Raw genomic sequence first — 17,226 nt, 5'->3', positions numbered from 1 at the left:
GAGGAGGAAAGGATGCCAGAAAGGTCACTAGGCAAAAATGATGAAGTCATCTGTATTAGATTTTCTGTGGCTGCAGCCAAGATGAAAGCTGGCTGCTGGCCAGAGAGGTGAGTTGCCTGTACGTCCAACCAGACCTTCACAGGCATTAGCAGCTTTTCAGTTTTCTGGATTCACGTATCATTTTAATCAATATCTAGGAACTATTAGATACTGCTTGTAAAAAAGGACTCTTTCTACAGCTTGGGCAACTTACTGAGATAATATCAAGAAAAAGTATTAATAGCATTTTGTTGTATTATCTGTATTACCTGAGAAGCGCTATTAAACAAAATTACCAGGAACTGGCACATTATACATTTACAGGGAAAGCAGTTTGTTTGAATCACATATTATCACAAACCACCTAAAGTTCTCATCCTTAGGACTTTCATGACATCAAACCTGATGTGTGATACTATTTATGGCAGGCGTGTGTTCCGCAAAAGCCATTTAATGACGATGTTGATGACGGTTTAAAAAAAATATATATATTATTATTATTTTTGTTATGTGACCCGTCCAGCGCTTTGCATTGTGGGACACAGATTATGAGGTAGATTGGTTTAATACAGTCAGGAGATTTTTACAAATCATCACGACATCCGACATGAGCATACTGCAGATTGCATACTACAAGGCTCCCTTTTGGGCCAAATGAGCAGTAGCGTTCTGCTAGTAGAGCAGGTGGTTTCGACAGTCATGGTTGTAGCTGCTTAACAAGTATTAAAATGCACTTGCTGTTACCATGATAACCATAGGTGTCATCCAATCGACCAGGTCTAAAATGTCCCAATCATTTATGATATGACGTTGTTTGTGTATAGGGACCAGAGGTACGAGTCTGCCGGCTGCTCGCTCTACCTGCATACGCTGACATATACTGACAAGCATCCTTGACAAGGCGGCCAGTGCTTCTTTGCGGCTCAAGTTGACGGCGGTGTGAACATACAGTTAGGTTTTTCCTCCCAAATGCACACGATGAATGTCTGTCTGTCTGTCTGTCTGTCTGGCATGTCCACAGAGGCCCTTTATAAAAATTCAATAATGGTTCCCAAAAAGTTTGGAGACTGTGGCTTCCTCCAGGGCCCTGCATCCACTCCCCCTACCCACATCTGCAACTGCTAAACCACTGATGCAACAAATAGGCAATCCACTCCCTGTGGCCCAGGACAGCTCTAACTCTTTTAGTCTCTGCAGTGAAGTCATTTCCCCCGCTCACAGAGGCTTCCTCTGTCATAGAAGATAAAGACAGCACTCAAACAGGGCATCTTCTTTATTTCGTAGTATTCTGCACTCAACCTATTCAGCCTCCTTTTTCTAATGCTAAACAGATATTTTATGTGTAATTGTTTTTGTATTTGTTGTTTATTTCTAATGTATGTTTGTTTGTGTACAGTATGTATGCACCATTCACAAAAGGAAATTCCACGTAGGTGGAACTTGCTATGGCAACAAACCGTTTTCTTATTCTGATATTATAATCACATTTTGTGTTTCTATTCTGAAGATAGTTTTTGGAAGAAACCTATGTTTAGTCAACACTCTTTTTTCAGTTGAAACTTCAGTAATTCATTGGTTTGTGTTTAAAGAGAAAATAACTCCTTACTAAAGCTTTTTAACCCTGGTGAAAAGGGTTAATGTTGTAGCTTTCTTATTGACTGGTAAACCGTGGACATGATCTCTAGTCAAGAGTAAATACAGTGCAAATACAGTAGAAATGTCCTCAAACACCATATATGTCAACATCAGATTTGGCCTTGGTGCTGAACAATTGAATTGCTATTTTGTAGACAAACTATTTTGCTCTGACCCTCGACATCCACACAGGGGGGGGTTAACTCATAGTTAAAAATAAAGATCTGACAGAAGCCTCAATGGAATATTATATAATAAAGAAGCGAGATGTGTCCTGAGCAGCTGGGCTTTCTTGTCTTGGGGAGTATATGTACTGGGGCTGATGATTAATGGGGAGCAGGTGTGCAGGCAGGTGACAGATCAGGAGATGAGTTGGAGTCGGAAACACACTAAAAACAGCAAGGACTGGAACCACAGGAAGTGTCAGTAATGCGCAGAAGAAATTAGCTCTAGTGTTAGAGGAGGATGAATCACATGAAACTATACACTTTTGTTGGATTTTTTTCTTTACACGCTTTACACAATAGTGACAAACACACACACACACACACACACACACAGGTGTTTCCACTTATTTCACCTGATTCAAACTCCTCTGCAGACTCCTCTGTGATTGATTGGCATCTACTTCACTCTGCTGTTATGTTGCACTAGTGAATGTGAAGTCACACTTAGTTCTCTGTGAATATTCGCTGTATCCTTCTTTCCCATCAATCCAAGCCTGTGCGACTGATAAATACAAGAATCAGTGTCCTGTTTGAGTGCAAGCTCAGCAGACTCATCATTCAAATTTGAATCTTGTGTGCACATTGTGTGTGAAAATGGATAACTTAGACTAATGACATACTAATACCCCATTTACACGTACATGGTTATTTTGAAAAACTGAGACAGTTTTCCTTTGTTTGTGCCCTTCGTTTACACACAAACGGAGAATTTGTCTCTGAAAACGATTCTTTGTAAAACCTCCGGCCAGAGTGGAGATTTTAGAAAACTTCGTTTGCAGGTAAACTGAGACAAACGGAGGTTTAGGCAGCCGATGTCGATGTCACAGTACATTAACTTCGGATCAGTCCATACGAATGATGATCCTGCCGTCATCTTTGTTCAAAAGAGAAAGACACAGTTATTTGTTGCTGCGTTGCTATTTTCGGGATTCTGATTGACTAACATGTGCTTGAGCTTCTCGTTACACTGCCACTTACAGGTTTGGCATGCTCTTAAAGGCATATACGGGTTTGTGTAGAACAAACAATTTTCGGAAAACTGACAGTTATTGTTATTTTTGACAGGTAATGTGATCTTTTAAATTGTGTTTTTAATTACAAATTATGAACGGCTCCGAGTTGCAGTGATGTCCTGTCTCCTGCACGCTCTACTCAGGGCCACGTCTTGTCTAAATCCAGCGGGGTATTTGCAGTTAGTGAAAATGAATCTGACACGGAAAATCTCCTGTTGTTTGATACATTGGTGAAAGGGAAACTATGTTCATATGTCAAACAACGTACGATGAAGCAACAGTCAATAGACTGTTAGCTTAGCTTAGCGTAAACACTGTCCATTTTAAAAGGTGAAATAATTAGCCTACCAGCTCTTCTAAAGCAGTTTGCCCTGTTTCCAGTTTTTATGCTTAATAACCAGCTTAATAATTAGTGATAATAATTAATGATAATGATCTTGACATCTAACTCTGCAAGTAAGAGATCATATTGTTAAGGTTTGGTTTTTTTGCTTTGGGTTCTTTTCCTTCTTTTATTTATCCTGTCTTGTGTTTGGGTCTTGTTTCTTCCCCGGTCTTGTGTTGTCGGTCCTGTCTTGTGTTCCCCTGAGTGTCTATGTTCTGTTTCCTGTTTTATTTTGAAGTCTGGTTTTTGTCTTGTCCTGTCATTAGTTTTACTTCCTGTGTCTTCCCGCTCTTATGATTACCTGAGGTTTTCCACCTGCTTCCAGGCCCTCTTGTCACCTGCCTCTCGTTACCTCATTACCTAGTGTATTTAGTGTCTGTGCTTCCCCTGTCTCTTGTCAGATCGTTTTGATTGTCTGTCTGTCCCGAAAGAAGTTTCCCTTGTTCGTTCCTGTTCCCCGTTTTTTCCTTTTATGAATTTTGAGTTGTTTTTGGATGGCGATTTGTTTTTTGCCTTTTTGTTTGGTTATTCATGAACTCTTTATTGCAATAAATTCTGGACTATACCTCATTCTGCCTGCCAGCCTCTTCCTGCATTTGAGTCCTCACGTCACACATATTTCCCTAAATGTCAAACTAATCCTTTAAAACAAAACAATGCTCACAACTGTTAATGTCATTGTGAGGAAGACGAGTAAAGTGCAGAGTAAGGGCAGTTTTGTCCTAATGATAAAATAGATGTTGATGACAATGCTGTTATAGGAGCTGATTCAGCACACGACTTCTCAATACATATTTCAAAAGGGAAAGGACAATCAGCTTCTGCTTAATCACCCGTTTCAACACTTGGCCTCAGCTGTGATCAAAAAGAACTATAAGGGTGTTTGAACGAACTGTAAGTGTACTGCATCCATCAGTGAGCTCCTTTGGAAAATCAATGCAGTCATGTCTCAAGTGTAGACTCACAGGGAAGAATATTTCAAAGTTGTAATAATTGGGATTCAACTGATCCCGAGCTGCCTTCCCTACAGTTTTCAGCTCTTCACATTCCTAAGAGCTCTTTGCATAACTCAGCATGATTGGATGTGATTTCTCAAGCAGAACCCTGAGCGCCTGACATGCCGGTGCGACATCATTGAGAATGTCACGGCGGGTCAATCAGCACGCTGGCAAATGAAAGCTACCAATTACGTTGCAACCAATCACGCCGCGTGCAGGTTTGCATGCAGATCAGCCACAGTGGAATTTTATTTTTAACCCAAAATGTTTGGTATTTTTTGAAGTCAATGCTGCAACAGAAACTGTATGGGTTTTTGTTCAAGGTTGTGACCCTGCTGTCATTCGCAGGGAGCACGGGAATAATTTGTCTCCCTTCCATATCTTAACACAACTGTTTGGCTACTCAGATAGAAAGAGAGAGAAATATTTGGTCATGCTGTTGCTCATAGTAAAAAGCACCGAGAGAAAAAAATGTGTGAGAGTGCATTATTCATCACATCCCAGCTCTAATAAAGTCAATGCTTTGCGCTCGGCAAATTGAGAATAAAAGAGGATGGAAAAAAACGTGAAAGAGGAGGAATGTGCAAACGCAGTTCACCAGGAGGCCACTCTGTCATGCTGTCGAAAACCTGGGCACATATAAATCACCTCACTAATATGACCATAGCATGGTGGCTGACCACACGCCCGGGCTGCTACCTACGACAGCAACCAAAAGAAGAAGCAGAAAACACAGAACAACACCCTCCCCCATCCCACAGTCCAGTTGTACTGACCCGAAAGGCAGAAAGCAATTTCAGCCGAGAATACAAGCATTATTTCAGGTCTTGATGGAAATGAATGGTAGGGTGGAGGGCTCGACAGGGTAATGCGTCACATTCCTTGTACTGCTTTCTGGGTCAGGCGTTTCCTTAGATTACCTGCCGCATGTGGCACGCCCCTACATGGAGCGCACACACACACACACTCTGGGGGATACAGAGTTTTGCATTTGTATTGTGCAAGTGAAGCCACTCGGCCAGTTTCACATGAATCGTCTAAATTCATTGTTGACTGATAATAAGGCTGCTGGCAAGGACGACTTGCTGGCAACATCTTGCCTACTCCCCATATTATACAGGAATAGGATATAGCTTCTGAATTAATTAACTACCACTGTGAGACTATGGGGAATAGGCCTTTGAAGAATGCCATAGGAGATGGTCGTGATAGATATTTTATATTTCCTGCATTTGAAATAGAAAAATCTGATGCTTCACCTCCAGTTGCTAAGCTGCTGTTTCGGGTTGTGCTAATCCGATATCAGCACACACAGTCTCTTTGAGCAAAAGGACAATAAACACTGATCTTGCTGTGGTATTGACTAGGCAAGAAAATAATTTGTGTTCCGCTCAACATTACAGTTTTTTCCAATTGCAAAAACACAATTTTGCTAACTACGTTCGTTTTATCACAATACTTAACACAATTCACACAACCACACACACAAAATAACTCATATATCCTGCAAAATTAGGCACTGCAACCAAAACTATATATAGCCTTATCAAAATCCAACCTTTTCTGTCTAATCAACTACACAATGTTGGTCATAATGAAAAGGACTCTCATCTTGTGTGGCCAGCATAGATCAGTTGGTAGAGCGGGTGGACATATATAGAGGTTTACTCCTAGACGCAGCGGCAACTGGTTTGACTCCGACCTGCAGCCCTTTGCTGTATTGCATTGTAAAATATGGTATAAAAATATATAATCTTTAAAAAAAGAAAAGCACTTTCATCTTTAGTATGCTTTGCGATAATACTAAAATACTTTGAATTGGTCGGGAGAGTCTGCTCTGTATTTTCCCTGCACAAGAGACGTGACCAATGGGCATAGTTCAAATCACTCCGTACGCAATTGGATGGTCCTTGAACCAATCAGATCAACGATCTGAGGGACGTAGCAGCGACCGCGGCATCGACGGGTTGCTGCGCTCCGGTGGCCGCTCTGTTGAATGTAAACAAGAAGCTGATTGCTCTCTTCTCTATCATCATTGTGTTAAACCCGCCAATAGCGTGCCAGGTAGATAAGCCAGTTTGTGATTGGTTCCCGCAAAATTGTGAACTGAAGCAGGAGAATTAAAACATGCAGGTTTCCGGACCTAACTGCAGGGCGAAATCAAATCACCGGCAGAATGGCCGGGGCATACCCAGTCTACAAAAATATGCCCAGAAAGAAAATGGCAGAAAGAATATATGGCAAGAAAAATATCTAGGCAGCATCTTGTTGCACAGCTGGATCTTCCATTGTTGGTGCTCACCTGTGGTCCTTTCACAGTACTTACTTGCTGATTGAAGTGGTAACAATTAACCATTGAGGTGTTTGGCCAGGTGGCACATATATTAGCGCAGGTAGTGTAATTTGAATGGCAGTGGTTGGAAATGGCAAACATGGGACTTTATGTCAGACTGTTGTGTCTTATGCAGAGAACCGTGTTCAGTGCATTTAAAAAGTGCAAAACGTGTGTAAAGCAGAAAAGAATGTGTTTAGACTTTGAGACTTGAGAAGAGGTTTTGCTCTCTGTGTGCCAGTTTAAATAATTACGCTATGCAGGTCATTTTAGTGTGTAAACTGTAATGAATCACTTTTAAGAATGATACATTTAGCCAAACTAGACAGGATGTTTTAACATTGGTTGTCCTCAGAACATCCTTGTGTCCAAAAAGCGTCCATTCAGAAATTAATTACAGCCTTGCGAGTGCAAGCTGTTTTAATTAGCACAGTGAGAGCTTAAGTTATTCAGTCAGTTAATTCTCTGTAATGCAGCCCAAGCCAATGAATGTGCACACAGTTCACAGGCGTGAAGTGTATATACTGAGGACGCTTGCGCATGCGTGCAGCACACAAAGTATAAGGAATATGTGTAGTATGCACAGCTGGAAGGGACACAGGCGGACACAAAAGGGAGAGCAATGCCAAAAAACAAGAACAAAAAACGATCATTTTATTCATTTCCTGCATCGTTAATACCCACTTTAAAGAGGCTGATGCATTCCAAAGAGATAGCTAACACAGCCGTGTCATTTCCAATCCCAAAGTGTGCATGTTTCCAATCCCCTTCCCTGCTCGGAGATGATCAATAGAAAGCTTTTTCGCAGTGGACAGCCAGGGATACAAAAGACTCCCGGGTGATAAAATGCAGTCCCTGATGGCGCAACTTCAATCTCTTAACCGCTGGTAAACACCATTGATGAGTAAATAAAGAAAACATGCAGCGGCCTCAGCAGCCACATTCTCCCTCAAGGTCAGGGCTGGACTTTCTTCTTCTCCCGCTTGTACAAGAAATAATAATAAAAAAATAAAGATTTCTGCCTTACCTGCCTTACCTCAGTAACCTCATAAAGATTTCAGCCTTACCTCCCTATTCACATTAAAAGTGAGCCATAGATAACAAATGTACACTCTATCATGACAAGTTGAGTGAAGAGCAGGATACTTGCACCAATATTAGAAACATAAACTCTGGATTTGTGTCATGTGAGGGTATACTATATCCATATACTGTATATAATTTTTCTTTCCGGCAAGCCTCTTGCACCCTCACATTAAAAGGAAATACAGACTATATATTCAGAAAACAACAGCTTGATGTAACTCTTTGTTTTCTACTTGGGTGCGTAAGAATCTAAGACATATCCGATCAGCTCAACTGGTGGTCTATCTGAGTCTGTCATGTTTAATTCCTGGTGTGCAATACTTTTGAAAATATAGCATTCGAGGTCTGCTTAAAGAAGCAGGGAGAAGCATTCAAAAAAGACTTTCCGGGACTCCACTGGGATCCATTATTAAGACAGGTTACAGCTACAGTATATAGCTCTAGCACAAACTTGAATTATGTATAGCTTCTTTAACCAAATCTGTATCAAAAGTCACGACAAAAGTATGTGCAACAGTCCTTAGTTATCATCTCTGATAACCCGATATCAATAGGACTTCAGTTTTCTTTTGCCTGCCAGTGGGAACATCTGAAGGTCATTCTTGCATACATTTCCAGTGCACAGATGAACACGCATCATAGGGTAGCCATTTCCATTTGCTGTTTCAGTCAATTTATTGAATATGCATCAGGTCATGATTTCTAATGCTCCTCCGGTCCACGCAGAGGTAATTAAACCGAATATGATCAACGGCCGGTGGTTAAAACAGCTCAACCCGAAACAGCAGCTTAGCAACTGGAGGGGAAGCAGCAGTTATAGGATAGAGGAGAGAAAGGCCAGCATCAGATTAACAGTCAAGGAAAAATAAACTGTGTGCACACTAGTTTGGACCTGGCGGTGTCCTTAAAGGCAAGTGCCGCCATGAGAGCTGCTTCGGAGAGGTTTTAATCTTCCTCAGTGTTTTGAATAAGAAATCAATTGATTATTCAGACAAACTTAATTTGTAGAACATTTCGTACATTAAAATGCAATGAGCCTTCAGGTGATGAGACAGGTTGACTGGTTTCATGCTTCATTCATGATGTTTAGTTGGCCAATTAATACTCAAGCTACTGTGGTTAATTTCCCTTTTTAGATCAAAACATGCCTAGGATTTCTTTTACAAACAGGCTGTTATTTACAGACTGTGTTGAGTGGCAATTTAACGTTCATCATTTAAAGGGAAGTCTATGATGGGGTGTCATTATTCATATGCAAAAGATTTACATAACCTGGATGCAGCAGGGAAAGAAGAACAGGGTTTAATTGCCAGGTTATAGCCGGCTTTCTTGCAGAGCGTTAAATGAGAAGATTAATACCAGTCTCATATCCGTCTATTAAATGAGTATGATTTAGCATTGCTCTCCTATAATATAGTCAGACTTACATGGACAGTAAAGTATCAAAATTAATGCAACACGAGATATCATCTTTCGATCCAATGCATTCTTCTTCCTTTTCAAAACCTTTTGGCTACATTAAAGGCCCCATGGCATGAACATTTCACTTCATGAGGTTTTTTAACATTAATATGCGTTCCCCAAGCCTGCCTATGGTCCCCCAGTGGCTAGAAATGGCGATAGGTGTAAACCGAGCCCTGGGTATCCTGCTCTGCAAAAAATGAAAGCTCAGATGAGCCAATCTGGAATTTTGCTTCTTATGAGGTCATAAGGAGCAGGTTTACATCCCATTTCTCTGCTTTGCCCACCCAGAGGATTTGGCCCACTAATGAGAAAGAGAGACACATCATGGCAAGCAAAGCATGGCAGTTGGTCAAGGCCACACTGCCAGCCTCCACCTTGCTCCCCCCCCCCCCCCCTCCTCAATAGGGTTTAAAGCTACAGACACAGAGATGGCAAGGCCTAAGGAAAGCTCATTGTGGGACTGGCTCTAGTGGCTGTAATTCTGCACCAAGGCTGAATTTCTGGAAAGAGACTTCAGATGCAGTGTTAGGGGACCAGTAAAGCCTATATAAAACCATCCAGCATTTCATTGGACCTTTAACCACAATGTAACTCACTGTCAATAGTTTGATCAAAGATCCGGGTATGTAAAGTTTGTAGCAGCTTATGTAGCCTTGAGCTGATAGCCTCAAGCAAAGATGAGCAGCGGGCTGCAGAGGTCTGGTAGCTTCTTATTAACTCCACACACATTTATTTTTATTTATTTTCAAACTTGTGGTCTTCAGACCCGACCGCCGTTTATCAGACATCGTGCAGCTCCCTTTGGAGCCACCAAAGGCTTTATACAACTTTTTCATATACGCTGAAGTGCTTCCCCAGACTTGTAAAAAGACTTTGATGTGTAAAATTGGTTTCCCCTTTAAATATGAAGATGGAGCCAGGAGATGGATTGCATAGCTTAGCATAAATACTGAAAACAGAGAAACAGCTACTGTAGCTGTCCAAAGGTAAAAACAAATAAAAAACTGCCTGAGTTTCTTCTAGCTACAGGACCATGTGTGTGTTTGCATTTGCTGTCAGAATTACACACCAATGTGGGAGTTCACTGTGTGACTTTTTTTTTTTTTTATGTCACATTGACACCACAGATTAGGAAATGCGCGACTCTCTTGTTTACTACTAGGTCACCCTGACACCCATGGGTAAAATTACCTGTTTGATTTTATACTTTTATACCCTAATCCCAGTAGTTGTTCACCCCCTACCTGGCCCAAAAAACAGTTGACTTTTCTCTATCTCTTTGTCTTGCTTACTCTCTTCCTCACTGTCTGCTTCTCTCTCCTTCCGCTCCACCTCTTTAAACCCCCCTCTCGCAGTCTCCTTTTCTTTCTCTGTGAATTTCTCTCTCCAAGCAGTCGCACTCCAGCCACAACAGATGAGCCTGGAATGTTCCCACACTGAACACAACGATGGATGACAGCCATCCCCAATGGGATTGTGTGTGTGTGTGTGTGTGTGTGTGTGTGTGTGTGTGTGTGTGTGTGTGTGTGTGTGTGTGTGTGTGTGTGTGTGTGTGTGTGTGTGTGTGTGTGTGTGCGTGCGTGCGTGTGTTTTCTTGCTTCTATATAAGAGTATCTTCTCATCGTTTTCTTTCTCTCTTTAGCAATTCATTTTTCTCTTGTTTATACTATCACCTATCCACATACATTATTTACATTATTTTCATTTGTTCAGGGACATCCAGTCCAGGGGTGCATGATATATTGAGTTAATATCGCTATCACAAAATCATGTTGCCCAATATTATATCTAAACTCACAATAAGTATGCAATATTTTGTTTATTTTGTGGAGCGATGCATCCCGTCCGTTGACTGTGTGGCTTAGTTGTGTGTGAGCCTGCTTGAAACGCTTTAACAATCATGTTTCATTTGCCAGTTTACCACTTGCACATGTTAGTGCATATCAGCGCACAGGGCCACTACATGACAAACCCTTTGGAGCGTACCACGTGAGGTGTGGGCATATCTTGACAGAGTGACAGTGTAAATGAAGAAATATAGACAACAAAACGGAACAAATCATGAGTGCAAAATACTATCCTGAAAACAACCTTTTGCAGTTAATACGCCATAGCCAGACATACCAAAATCACCAACGCTATAACGTATTATTTGTCCAAAGATGTGATGCCAATCCACACAGTGGATTAAAAAAGGCTTCAAGAAGCTTCTGAATGAACTAGACAAACCAAATCTCTTACCACAACTTTATAAAAGGCGGTGGAGGCAGAGTTTGGAGTTGGACGGACTGAATAGTTTTCATTCACGACCAACCTGTGGTCCAGCTGCACTACAGAGCCATATATAAGTCTCACTGTGCTCTATATTGTTATGAATCTATGAATATTGTTATGAAGCGTTTTCCCATAACTTTTGTAATTTTACATATGATATAAATATCGAAATTAATATCAATATTTTAATATCACATTTTGTCAATACCGTGCAACCCTAATCTGCCTCTGAATGTGCTATTCCATGCCGTTGCCCAATTGCCCAACAGCATTGGGGGCAATGAGGCTCTGACCGCAGCAATTAAACTGAGCGAATGCTCAGCCTACTTTTAAATCTAACCCTAAAACCCCAGCAATACCATCTGTGTTGATACTAGCGTTTTTCTTGCAGAATATATGTGTCCTATGTGTTGGGTGTGTGCCGGAATATACCTGAGAGTCCCTCAGTAAAAAAGTGTTTGTGAGTGTGTTTGATCACTGAAGGAAAGGTGTACTCTTTCCTCAGCCATTTCACTCTGATACACAGCCATGGGCACACCTGCCTGCCTCCATCTATCTTTATCCATCCAATTCCTCTTCTTTGTTCCTGCCTCTTTCTCTCATCCCTGATTTTCTCGCATGTCTCAATTTTTTTGGATGTACAGTAAAAGCTATTGCCGTACAAGAATTGAAAATGTAAGAAAAGCTATTAAAATCCTGTCTACATATGTTGAAGAGCAATTTTACAAACAACTGCTGAGAAAACAGAATATAAACTTCCTGAACTGGAGATTTCAGTTTGATCTGCAGTTCAGGCTGTAGGCTACCTGACTCTCCCGGTGATTTGTTTAAATATGAAATGTTTTTTTAACCAGTTTTGGAAATTGGGGTTGTATTTACTCAAGCCTAATCTACAATTTTGTTTATCAAATTGTCAGAATAAAAAGAAAAATGTTTGTCAAATAAGGTGACACAGACCCCTTTACTGTACGAGGACCGATAATGCTTAGCCTACTGCCGTGCAAGACATGGCCTAGCCTACAGTAGGCTAGGATTTACCTGAACACTAACGCCAATCTTAACAACACTGGATTTACAGCGCACTTCAAACCAACAACTTATGAAAAAATATACACCATGATAAGCTAGTGTCAACCACGAATAAGAGAAACGTACGCGTCACATACTAAAATACAAAACAGTTCAAAGCAAGGCAAGATGGTGCCACATATAACAAACACAAGTACAAGCTAGCTAGGCTAAGTTACGCTTGCATAAATCAATTCAACCAGGTCTTACCTTATGCAATGCAGTTCCACTGCGAAATTATCCATATCAGTAAAGGTCCAGTGTATTTTCCAGTTCAATTCAGGCATGAGAGAAAGTTTCTTGTCTCACATAAATCCTCAATACGTTTCTAATTCTGGCATTTTGTCAAAATCTGATAATCCATAAAACCTAGTTTAGCTACAATGTTGTACAGTACCAACCCTCCCGTCACGATTTAGCTAGCTAGTAGCAGTGTGGCTAAGGTTAGCAGCACATTCTGACCTACATTGCTCCAGGCAAGTGGTTATATTATTATATATTTTTGGCATACTTCACTTGACATACTATTAGTAGCCTACATACACTTAGTTGTGGCTTACTAGTAAATAGTATAGTATGTGCTATGCTATTTGGAAGGCAGGGCGTCCAATCCATCATTGTAGTAAAAACACTGGGACAGCACAGGACGTTCACGAACCCCTCTCCGTTCCGCGTGGGGCAGCTGTCCGCCTAATGGCGCGCGGGCAAAGGATAGCATACCTGATGCTGGCCTGACCATAATTTAATTAAACATAATTTTAACTGAGTTGAACTTTGAGTTCCATGACGCCGGCACCAAGCATAGTTAACCTTCCCTGCAGGGCTGAGTGTAAAGTGAATGATTCCAAAGCCATTTTTCTCTCATCATTAGCAATTGTTTTGGATAACAATGAAGAGTGAGTTATTTTAGGAAATACACTTACTCATTTCTTACCAAGAATTAGATGAGGTGATCAATACCACTGTCATGTTTGTACAGTAAAGATGTAGCTAGAGCCTGTAGCCAGTTAGCTTAGCATTTAACAACTGTACTAGTCTGGCTTTTTCAAGATGTTACACAATTTGCCCATAACCAATTTCTAAGAATAAAGCATATTTCCCAAAATATTGAAATATTCCTTTGGAAAAGCACAACTTATTTGGACTCCCTCCAAAATGAAATTCAAGGGGTTTATCCTTGTAATAAACACCCTTTAATTTGCTCTCCTTTGGCTCTCAGGCTAGCAGTTCTTCCTGTTTTCAGTATTTATGCTAAGCTGAGCTAACAGGCTGCAGGCCTCAGCTTCATATTTACTGTGCAAGAAAGCGAATAAATGTATATTCAAAATGTCAAACTAGTCTTTGTCAAGAGTTGTTGTTGTATATGCAACTTTTCCCAGAGAAATCCTCTTAGTAAGGACTAATGTAGATGTAACGTGTAATTGGGAGTAAATAATAATTTCTTGCACAATGAAATGTGATGTTGCTCAATAGGCAACACTGAAAAAAATATGTTTAAAACCTTTTGACACAGTCCAAGTATTTAAACTGTTAACAGTGCAGCAAAATTTCAACCATCCAGACCCAACTCCCTGGTGACATGAACAGATATTTCACTCGAGCAGGAGAAGCCTGCTTTGGCTGACTCGACTTACATCTGGGGTCCTCAGTTGTGAGATCAGGATAGGAAACTCATCTGTCTCACTAGCCTAGCTCAGCCTTGCCCTCTCCCATCTCAACCCAACTGTGACAACAAAGCTAATTACCAAACCTCCGATCCCCCAGTGAGACAGTCTTGTTAGCCTCCGATTTACATTTTTAATTGAATCAAGTGTCTCAGCATCATCTGGCTCACATTAAGTATATTTGGCTGCTTACAAGAGCCAATATCCAGAGCAATTGAGTTTGACTGAGGATGAGTTCAAAATTAACAATTCATATTGATGACACACATGAACAAGGCCCTGCTCACATCTCATATTATGTGATAAGATTTATGGGCCCTGAATTTCTTCAACATCTGTTCACATTCTGATTCCAATGTTTGCTGCACCTTCATGCATTTATATACTGCATTAACCTGTTTTTTATCATCCAGATAAGACAGTGAATGTGTTTTATGTGTTAATGGGGCCAAGACGACAATAGGCCAAAGTGGCCCAGGTGTCCGGCCCCAACTCAAAACACAGTTAATTCCTCTATCCTCCCATAATTTTGACCTTCACTTGACAAGACGGCATGTGTAATAACTGAGGCTACAAGGTTTTCTTCGCCCTACCCCCTTTCTGCATCAGCTCGTAAATCCTTGCCCAGAGTAACTCCAATGCTTGAACCATTAATAATCTCTACACATACAGTTTCTGAATATGAAAATCTATACATCTTATCTTGACAGTGAATATTGATCGGATCAACTCTTTTGCCTTCCAGTCCAGGTAGTTCTTAATTCCAGCTGGAACAGCCTGATGGTGCTCATATGCACCAGACATTTTACAACAGAACAACATTTTTGGAAAAAATATGTAGCTGCAGGCAGCTGGTTAGCTTAGCACAATTTGGAAATAAGCAGAAACAAGTCCTCTTTCCTTGTCCAATTGTAACACAATCTGCTAACCAGCTCCTCTAAAGCTCACTATTTATGTCTTGTTAGTTTAAAACTCACAAAAAACAGACTGCAAAAATGACAATTTGTCGTTTTATGGCTATTTCGTGACCAGGTTCAGCAACTTCTTGGGATCTCTGTGGTTGCCTGGCAACTGTAGATATACTGTCCAAGTAGATAAAACCAGGTTAGCTTTTTCAGCTACATACCATACAGGCAGTATGAGAGGTAATAATCTTCTCTTCTAATTCCCAGCAAGAAAGCAAATAAGCACATTCACCAACACGTCAAATTATTGACGTGTTTTTTATTTTATTTTTGATCTCTTGTTAACCATAAGTAAGATACAGATCCATAATGGCATCCTGACAGGAAGTTAATCGTGTGCAGGATCCCGTCAAATAATGTAGTGTCTGATGCAAACTATTGGGAGATGAAATGGCCATGTTGGTCTGAACGAAAGTGCTATGTTGAAGCCTGAGAGTGGGCAGATTTTGGCAGCCTCCTCCTCCAAATCATTGTCTGCATACAGTAGGGAGTGTTGTACGATTAAACGGCCACTAAGCGCATCCTCAACCCTTGTAATTTAAGATAATGGCTTTGACATTTCAATGTCAGACCTACAGCGAGCCACAGCAAGCAGGCCTGCTGTTAAACAGGGCACACAAGTTGAAAAGGTGCTGCTGCTGCTGAATCGGTAATCTCTCATTATTACTACTGCTCGAGGAGAAACTAGTACTGGTTCTAGCACATTTAACTTAAAAAGTGCGCCCACTTGATTTCACTGAGTTGTAGTGGTGATTGGTAAAGGGGGATGCCTAGGTTGAAAATGGCAGCACACTAAGCTCAATAGGCTTGAAAATCACAGAATGGTAATTATCTCATATTAAACTAAGTCGTTCCTTCAGAGTTCAGAAACCCTTATCCATAAAAGGGAATAGACAAATGGTTAAACACCAAACAACTGACTAAAAACAGGATTTAAGGAAGTTAAAATAGTTTTTAAAAAGGCACAAATTGCCCCTCCCTCCCATCACTACACAGTCCCTTCAGATTCATTTTGAAGAAACAGCCGATGCATTTGCTGCTCCAGTCTCTTTGCTAAGATGCAACTTGGGCTATAAAAGCACATTTATTCCCCCAAATAAATTGCAGGCAAGCGTCAGGCACATCACTTTGCCTGTATTAGAAGGTAATGCCCCATGACAGGCTGTAATTACCCACAGAGGAGATACAAGAGCTGTAGAGAAAGAAAGGCAGTAGAGAACGTGTGTATGCGGTTGAACGTATGCATGGATCTGAGTTGATGGGTTTGTTTGAGAGTGTGTGCGGCAGGCTCTGACTCAGCACATCCTCATGGGCCTCAGAGGCGGCTGACTCTTTTATTACCTAATCCAGTTTAGGAGATGAATCCGGCCCGTAATCTAATATAACTGTTATATACATGAATCCCTGACTTTAGCTATAACCACAGCTTGTAGGCAGGCATTGCAGCAATGAAAATAATGCCCACAAGACAGCATTTATCTCTTTTTTTTTACAAATTTCCACTGTGAAAAGTCATTTAATAGCTCATACCTGCCTAACAGTTTGACATTTACAGCACCTAAGCACAGCACGTTAAGAGTGGTGAAAGGTTGCTCTGGTTCATGCCATTTTTTTTTTCTGCTCTCCCAGGTTACGTGTAATAAATAAAAGCTGATGTGAAAAGTTGCTTCGAATGTCAACTTCGTCTTTCCAAAGTCTTCCCCAAACCTTCCTCTCTGCCTAATAGCAGCCTTCAGGCATGAGCCAGGCCACAGCCCTGCTTCCTGAGACCAGTGAAATACCCAGCAGCGTCTCGGACACATGTCCAGCCAGGCACCTGGACTAACCGGGGTGAAAGCATAGTGAACAAATCCCTCAGAGATAGTATGCCATGTTGCGTATCGTTTCATTTCCCCTTCACACTCAGGTCACACTCCTAACATTTGCCAAGCAAAGCTAGCGTTTCTACAGCCAGCCATGTTAAATGAGCCAGACTGATTGTCTACCACCATGTCTTGCTTTCTCCTTTTTATCCCCCTTTTTTCTCTTCCATTTCCATGTACTGTTAATAAACTCATTTGTATTTATGTTCCCTCC

General features: G+C 41.0%; 1 long non-coding RNA gene across 1 annotated transcript in view; it reads right to left on the bottom strand.

The window, feature by feature from the left end:
- LOC117939003 overlaps positions 1–2,611 on the bottom strand; it is a 21,349-nt gene extending 18,738 nt beyond the window's left edge. Inside the window, exon 1 of the long non-coding RNA XR_004655518.1 lies at positions 2,528–2,611. This is a non-coding gene — a long non-coding RNA (uncharacterized LOC117939003). The remainder of the gene's footprint in view (positions 1–2,527) is intronic.
- Between the last annotated feature and the right edge of the window lie 14,615 nt (positions 2,612–17,226).

The sequence above is a fragment of the Etheostoma cragini genome, chromosome 23 (assembly GCF_013103735.1).
Source record: "Etheostoma cragini isolate CJK2018 chromosome 23, CSU_Ecrag_1.0, whole genome shotgun sequence".
Classification (NCBI taxonomy): Eukaryota; Metazoa; Chordata; class Actinopteri; order Perciformes; family Percidae; genus Etheostoma; species Etheostoma cragini.
This window is presented reverse-complemented; position numbering and strand designations above follow the sequence as displayed.